Below are 6,960 nucleotides of genomic sequence, written 5' to 3' on the forward strand. Positions count from 1 at the left end.
CTTTTTGTTCTTTGCTAATTTTACATCTTCTCGTCTTGATATTCCAACAAGTTGGAGTAACATGGGGACAATCTTTTGCATCTTCCTCATTTTTAATTTCTTTGCCCTTGTGATAAAAAAGCAGTTGACATCAACTCTAACTTTAGCATCTTTCTTTTAAGCAAAGTAGAAAGTGCTATCAAGTTGGGGTAGATGTTTGCTGACTTAGTCACCTCTGCCCACCAAGATTCTGTTCTTTTTGTACTCCTATTCTATTCAATTTTTAATTGCAACCTAGTAATGTTTGGAAAGAGAAGCAATCGTAATTCTGTTTTAGAATAACTGTTTCTCATTTGGCCAGTGTTGTCCCTGTTTATATTTTTATATTATGGTTTTGTCCATCATGCACTTCTACCACTTGCATCCAAACAGCAGCATACACACAGTAAACACTAGAGGGTGTGAGTTTGCATGAGAGTGCTCCCGTTGTTTACTGGTTTTGCACCTGGAATTGGTATAGCTTGTCAAATGGTCTCCTAATTCCTTCCTGCTGCAGGACACATAAAGCCTAGATGCATTTGCATCAAGTCAATTCAAATGTGTGAAAAATCCCATCACTTTCAACAATGCAGAGTTGTTCTGAAGACTTTCAGCCAGCAATCAAAACTTGATTAGCGTTCAAGAAAGGCTGAGTGTTAACGACTGTGGCAAAACCATAAGGCAAGTGCACCCTTATAATGGGTCCTGGCAAAGTACATGTCTCATATCTGCTCTTTCTAACAGCAGACAACAAGATGCGTGTGGCACTGCCTGCCAATGATTTCTCTTGCTGCTAAAGACTATGAACGGACAAGGTTTTAATCTGCTACTATTGTCACTATCGGTACCCTCACAAAGGCACTGACTTGGATGCTGTAATTGGTAAGTGCTATTTGTTGGGGTAGTTTCAAGTGACCTGTGCTACAAGAGAATGTTGTCTTTTGGAATTCAGAGTGGCATCTGCATGCCTTGCTTATTAAATTTCAATCTAAAGCACATTAAGATCACTTCAAACAGGAGCATTGATTTGTCCTTTGTTCATAAGTGCTTCTCTTTGGGGTAGTTTTAATAAGGACAGGTACAACAAGCAAGACTGAACCCATTTTGTATGGAATTGCATTGTTTACTTTTACCTTTTTGTTATTTGCTAATTTTACATCTTCTCGTCTTGATATTCCAACAAGTTGGAGTAACATGGGGACACTCCTTTGCATCTGCCTCATTTTTAATTTCTTTGCCCTTGTGATAGAAAATCAGTTGACATCAACTCTAACTTTAGCATCTTTCTTTTAAGCAGAGTAGAAAGTGCTATCAAGTTGGGGTAGATGTTTGCTGACTAAGTCACCTCTGTCCACCATGATTCTGTTCCATTTGTACTCCTCTTCTATCCAATTTTAAATCCTGGATTTTCCTTTGGTGGTGAAGACTTTAAACAGACAAGATTTTAGTCTGCCACCATTGTCTCTATCGGTACCCTCACAAAAGCACTGACTTTGATGCTGTATTTGGTAAGTGCTATTTGTTGGGGTAGTTTCAAGTGACATGTGCTACAAGAGAGTGTTGTCTTTTGGAATTTACAGTGACATCTGCATCTAAAACACATTAAGATCACTTCAAACAGGAGCATTGATTTGTCCTTTGTTCATAAGTGCTTCTCTTTGGGGTAGTTTTAATAAGGACAAGAACAACAAGCAAGACTGAACCCATTTGGTATGGAATTGCAGTGTTTACTATTACCTTTTTGTTCTTTGCTAATTTTACATCTTCTCGTCTTGATATTCCAACAAGTTGGAGTAACATGGGGACACTCCTTTGCATCTGCCTCATTTTTAATTGATAGAAACCAGTTGAGGTCAACTCTAACTTTAGCATCTTTCTTTTAAGCAAAGTAGAAAGTGCTATCAAGATGGGGTAGATGTTTGCTGACTTAATCACCTCTGCCCACCAAGATTCTGTTCTTTTTGTAGTCCTATTCTATTCAATTTTTAATTGCAACCTAGTAATGTTTGGAAAGAGAAGCAATCGTAATTCTGTTTTAGAATAACTGTTTCTCATTTGGCCAGTGTTGTCCCTGTTTATATTTTTATATTATGGTTTTGTCCATCATGCACTTCTACCACTTGCATCCAAACAGCAGCATACACACAGTAAACACTAGAGGGTGTGAGTTTGCATGAGAGTGCTCCCGTTGTTTACTGGTTTTGCACCTGGAATTGGTATAGCTTGTCAAATGGTCTCCTAATTCCTTCCTGCTGCAGGACACATACAGCCTAGATGCATTTGCATCAAGTCAATTCAAATGTGTGAAAAATCCCATCACTTTCAACAATGCAGAGTTGTTCTGAAGACTTTCAGCCAGCAATCAAAACTTGATTAGCGTTCAAGAAAGGCTGAGTGTTAACGACTGTGGCAAAACCATAAGGCAAGTGCACCCTTATAATGGGTCCTGGCAAAGTACATGTCTCATATCTGCTCTTTCTAACAGCAGACAACAAGATGCGTGTGGCACTGCCTGCCAATGATTTCTCTTGCTGCTAAAGACTATGAACGGACAAGGTTTTAATCTGCTACTATTGTCACTATCGGTACCCTCACAAAGGCACTGACTTGGATGCTGTAATTGGTAAGTGCTATTTGTTGGGGTAGTTTCAAGTGACCTGTGCTACAAGAGAATGTTGTCTTTTGGAATTCAGAGTGGCATCTGCATGCCTTGCTTATTAAATTTCAATCTAAAGCACATTAAGATCACTTCAAACAGGAGCATTGATTTGTCCTTTGTTCATAAGTGCTTCTCTTTGGGGTAGTTTTAATAAGGACAGGTACAACAAGCAAGACTGAACCCATTTTTTTTATGGAATTGCATTGTTTACTTTTACCTTTTTGTTATTTGCTAATTTTACATCTTCTCGTCTTGATATTCCAACAAGTTGGAGTAACATGGGGACACTCTTTTGCATCTTCCTCATTTTTAATTTCTTTGCACTTGTAATAAAAAAGCAGTTGACATCAACTCTAACTTTAGCATCTTTCTTTTAAGCAAAGTAGAAAGTGCTATCAAGTTGGGGTAGATGTTTGCTGACTTAGTCACCTCTGCCCACCAAGATTCTGTTCTTTTTGTAGTCCTATTCTATTCAATTTTTAATTGCAACCTAGTAATGTTTGGAAAGAGAAGCAATCGTAATTCTGTTTTAGAATAACTGTTTCTCATTTGGCCAGTGTTGTCCCTGTTTATATTTTTATATTATGGTTTTGTCCATCATGCACTTCTACCACTTGCATCCAAACAGCAGCATACACACAGTAAACACTAGAGGGTGTGAGTTTGCATGAGAGTGCTCCCGTTGTTTCCTGGTTTTGCACCTGGAATTGGTATAGCTTGTCAAATGGTCTCCTAATTCCTTCCTGCTGCAGGACACATAAAGCCTAGATGCATTTGCATCAAGTCAATTCAAATGTGTGAAAAATCCCATCACTTTCAACAATGCAGAGTTGTTCTGAAGACTTTCAGCCAGCAATCAAAACTTGATTAGCGTTCAAGAAAGGCTGAGTGTTAACGACTGTGGCAAAACCATAAGGCAAGTGCACCCTTATAATGGGTCCTGGCAAAGTACATGTCTCATATCTGCTCTTTCTAACAGCAGACAACAAGATGCGTGTGGCACTGCCTGCCAATGATTTCTCTTGCTGCTAAAGACTATGAACGGACAAGGTTTTAATCTGCTACTATTGTCACTATCGGTACCCTCACAAAGGCACTGACTTGGATGCTGTAATTGGTAAGTGCTATTTGTTGGGGTAGTTTCAAGTGACCTGTGCTACAAGAGAATGCTGTCTTTTGGAATTCAGAGTGGCATCTGCATGCCTTGCTTATTAAATTTCAATCTAAAGCACATTAAGATCACTTCAAACAGGAGCATTGATTTGTCCTTTGTTCATAAGTGCTTCTCTTTGGGGTAGTTTTAATAAGGACAGGTACAACAAGCAAGACGGAACCCATTTTGTATGGAATTGCATTGTTTACTTTTACCTTTTTGTTATTTGCTAATTTTACATCTTCTCGTCTTGATATTCCAACAAGTTGGAGTAACATGGGGACACTCCTTTGCATCTGCCTCATTTTTAATTTCTTTGCCCTTGTGATAGAAAATCAGTTGACATCAACTCTAACTTTAGCATCTTTCTTTTAAGCAGAGTAGAAAGTGCTATCAAGTTGGGGTAGATGTTTGCTGACTAAGTCACCTCTGACCACCATGATTCTGTTCCATTTGTACTCCTCTTTTATCCAATTTTAAATCCTGGATTTTCCTTTGGTGGTGAAGACTTTAAGCAGACAAGATTTTAGTCTGCCACCATTGTCTCTATCGGTACCCTCACAAAAGCACTGACTTTGATGCTGTATTTGGTAAGTGCTATTTGTTGGGGTAGTTTCAAGTGACATGTGCTACAAGAGAGTGTTGTCTTTTGGAATTTACATTGACATCTGCATCTAAAACACATTAAGATCACTTCAAACAGGAGCATTGATTTGTCCTTTGTTCATAAGTGCTTCTCTTTGGGGTAGTTTTAATAAGGACAGGTACAACAAGCAAGACTGAACCCATTTTTTTATGGAATTGCATTGTTTACTTTTACCTTTTTGTTATTTGCTAATTTTACATCTTCTCGTCTTGATATTCCAACAAGTTGGAGTAACATGGGGACACTCTTTTGCATCTTCCTCACTTTTAATTTCTTTGCACTTGTGATAAAAAAGCAGTTGACATCAACTCTAACTTTAGCATCTTTCTTTTAAGCAAAGTAGAAAGTGCTATCAAGTTGGGGTAGATGTTTGCTGACTTAGTCACCTCTGCCCACCAAGATTCTGTTCTTTTTGTAGTCCTATTCTATTCAATTTTTAATTGCAACCTAGTAATGTTTGGAAAGAGAAGCAATCGTAATTCTGTTTTAGAATAACTGTTTCTCATTTGGCCAGTGTTGTCCCTGTTTTTATTTTTATATTATGGTTTTGTCCATCATGCACTTCTACCACTTGCATCCAAACAGCAGCATACACACAGTAAACACTAGAGGGTGTGAGTTTGCATGAGAGTGCTCCCGTTGTTTACTGGTTTTGCACCTGGAATTGGTATAGCTTGTCAAATGGTCTCCTAATTCCTTCCTGCTGCAGGACACATAAAGCCTAGATGCATTTGCATCAAGTCAATTCAAATGTGTGAAAAATCCCATCACTTTCAACAATGCAGAGTTGTTCTGAAGACTTTCAGCCAGCAATCAAAACTTGATTAGCGTTCAAGAAAGGCTGAGTGTTAACGACTGTGGCAAAACCATAAGGCAAGTGCACCCTTATAATGGGTCCTGGCAAAGTACATGTCTCATATCTGCTCTTTCTAACAGCAGACAACAAGATGCGTGTGGCACTGCCTGCCAATGATTTCTCTTGCTGCTAAAGACTATGAACGGACAAGGTTTTAATCTGCTACTATTGTCACTATCGGTACCCTCACAAAGGCACTGACTTGGATGCTGTAATTGGTAAGTGCTATTTGTTGGGGTAGTTTCAAGTGACCTGTGCTACAAGAGAATGCTGTCTTTTGGAATTCAGAGTGGCATCTGCATGCCTTGCTTATTAAATTTCAATCTAAAGCACATTAAGATCACTTCAAACAGGAGCATTGATTTGTCCTTTGTTCATAAGTGCTTCTCTTTGGGGTAGTTTTAATAAGGACAGGTACAACAAGCCAGACGGAACCCATTTTGTATGGAATTGCATTGTTTACTTTTACCTTTTTGTTATTTGCTAATTTTACATCTTCTCGTCTTGATATTCCAACAAGTTGGAGTAACATGGGGACACTCCTTTGCATCTGCCTCATTTTTAATTTCTTTGCCCTTGTGATAGAAAATCAGTTGACATCAACTCTAACTTTAGCATCTTTCTTTTAAGCAGAGTAGAAAGTGCTATCAAGTTGGGGTAGATGTTTGCTGACTAAGTCACCTCTGACCACCATGATTCTGTTCCATTTGTACTCCTCTTTTATCCAATTTTAAATCCTGGATTTTCCTTTGGTGGTGAAGACTTTAAACAGACAAGATTTTAGTCTGCCACCATTGTCTCTATCGGTACCCTCACAAAAGCACTGACTTTGATGCTGTATTTGGTAAGTGCTATTTGTTGGGGTAGTTTCAAGTGACATGTGCTACAAGAGAGTGTTGTCTTTTGGAATTTACATTGACATCTGCATCTAAAACACATTAAGATCACTTCAAACAGGAGCATTGATTTGTCCTTTGTTCATAAGTGCTTCTCTTTGGGGTAGTTTTAATAAGGACAGGTACAACAAGCAAGACTGAACCCATTTTTTTATGGAATTGCATTGTTTACTTTTACCTTTTTGTTATTTGCTAATTTTACATCTTCTCGTCTTGATATTCCAACAAGTTGGAGTAACATGGGGACACTCTTTTGCATCTTCCTCACTTTAATTTCTTTGCACTTGTGATAAAAAAGCATTTGACATCAACTCTAACTTTAGCATCTTTCTTTTAAGCAAAGTAGAAAGTGCTATCAAGTTGGGGTAGATGTTTGCTGACTTAGTCACCTCTGCCCACCAAGATTCTGTTCTTTTTGTAGTCCTATTCTATTCAATTTTTAATTGCAACCTAGTAATGTTTGGAAAGAGAAGCAATCGTAATTCTGTTTTAGAATAACTGTTTCTCATTTGGCCAGTGTTGTCCCTGTTTTTATTTTTATATTATGGTTTTGTCCATCATGCACTTCTACCACTTGCATCCAAACAGCAGCATACACACAGTAAACACTAGAGGGTGTGAGTTTGCATGAGAGTGCTCCCGTTGTTTACTGGTTTTGCACCTGGAATTGGTATAGCTTGTCAAATGGTCTCCTAATTCCTTCCTGCTGCAGGACACATAAAGCCTAGATGC

The sequence above is a fragment of the Danio rerio genome, chromosome 4, assembly GCF_052040795.2.
Source record: "Danio rerio strain M-AB ecotype USA chromosome 4, GRCz13ab, whole genome shotgun sequence".
NCBI classification, from domain to species: Eukaryota; Metazoa; Chordata; class Actinopteri; order Cypriniformes; family Danionidae; genus Danio; species Danio rerio.